Source organism: Oryctolagus cuniculus, chromosome 2, assembly GCF_964237555.1.
Source record: "Oryctolagus cuniculus chromosome 2, mOryCun1.1, whole genome shotgun sequence".
NCBI lineage: Eukaryota > Metazoa > Chordata > Mammalia > Lagomorpha > Leporidae > Oryctolagus > Oryctolagus cuniculus.
Window position 1 is genome coordinate 44,744,331 of NC_091433.1, and position 1,537 is coordinate 44,745,867.

The following is a 1,537-nucleotide window of genomic DNA, read 5'->3' on the forward strand; positions in this document are numbered from 1 at the left end:
ACCAAAAGGATACCCTCTCCTGACCTCTGTCCCTGAATGATTGATGGAGATGGACTAGGCCCATCAGAGACCCATTATTGATGTTGTTCTGTAGAGACTTTTTCAACAAAGGGGAAAGCAAGTTGATGTTCATCCAGACAGCAAGACTTAGGGGGAGATTAGTGAGAATCTGCATTGTAGCTGTTGGGAACTGGAAGGGACTTAAAGTTCCTCAATAAAGAGAGCAAAGGAATATTCTAAAGAGCACCTTTACTATGATCCAGGTTTATTTCATGCCTCTAATTTCTTGTCACTCTAGAATAGCTATTAAAATAATTAACTTAAAGCTGTTCCTTCTCTCTTGGCTTTTGACCTCTTTGCTTTTTATTGGAGCAGCACAATTCAGCCACCTGGGATTGATCCAGTCAGCTGTGTGCTCTTCACTTGACTGATATGACACCAAAGAAGGGAGGACCTTATTCCTGCGATAGAGAAGTTTTCAGTCTAATTGGAAAAGGCAAGACCTATATACATTATTTAAGTCCGCCTGTAACCAAACGCTAATATGGTACAGTGCTAGAAGAGTTTCCAGAAAGGAAACACTAACCAATGGAAGATGAGTAAGGCAGGACTTTCTGGAAACGACGGGCGGGGGTGGGGTTGGGAGGGGGTGGGACTCACCTCGTTAGGTGTTGACGGCAGAGGAAAGCAGAAACTTGGGAAGGAGCACCCGAAGCAAGGGTCTGGGATAGCAGAGATGACATCGGTTGGAAGAGAGGAGGTAAGTGGTGAGGGGAGTGGAAAGCAGCTCCCCCTGCATAACAACGAGAAACCCGGAGCTACGTAATCAGTACCAAAAGCGTTCTCCTGGGGCAGAACCCAGGATCTCAACTCCATGGCTCTGATGTGACCCGCTGTGGTCTCTCCCAACCCCCAGTACCCAGGATCTCAACTCCATGGCTCTGATGTGACCCGCTGTGGTCTCTCCCAACCCCCAGTACCCAGGATCTCAACTCCATGGCTCTGATGTGACCCGCTGTGGTCTCTCCCAACCCCCAGTACCTTCACCGCACGGCCTCAGAGGTTAGACACCTTCTCTCTTAAACCTCCGTCCCACACGCAGACGAAAATCCCTTCCTTTACTTCCCCTTAAGCACAGGTCAAACAAACATTACATTTAAGAAAAATCTATTAAAACAGGGAGAACCAAAAGGAAGCCAACGTATCAATGAACTAGTTTACAAGGTGCACCTTGCTCTCTGAGGCTTATAAGCCCTGGTTAATTGCAAATGCTATCCTGGAGAAAGAGGGCACTGCCTGGGTCCTTCCCACCCAGGGGACGTCTCTAACCTCCAACACCCCAGAGAACCTTTGTAAACACCCAAATCCTCTAAAAGCCAAGCCGATTGATTTCAGCCTACTAAATCCACAGGGTTATGACTTTTCCCTTTCAAAGAAAAAGAAGCCAGTAATCCCAAGGCAAAGGCCACACACAAGGAAGATACTTTCTGCCCAGGCATATCTATGGAGGAAGAATCCTGCAGAAGCCTTGAAAGCA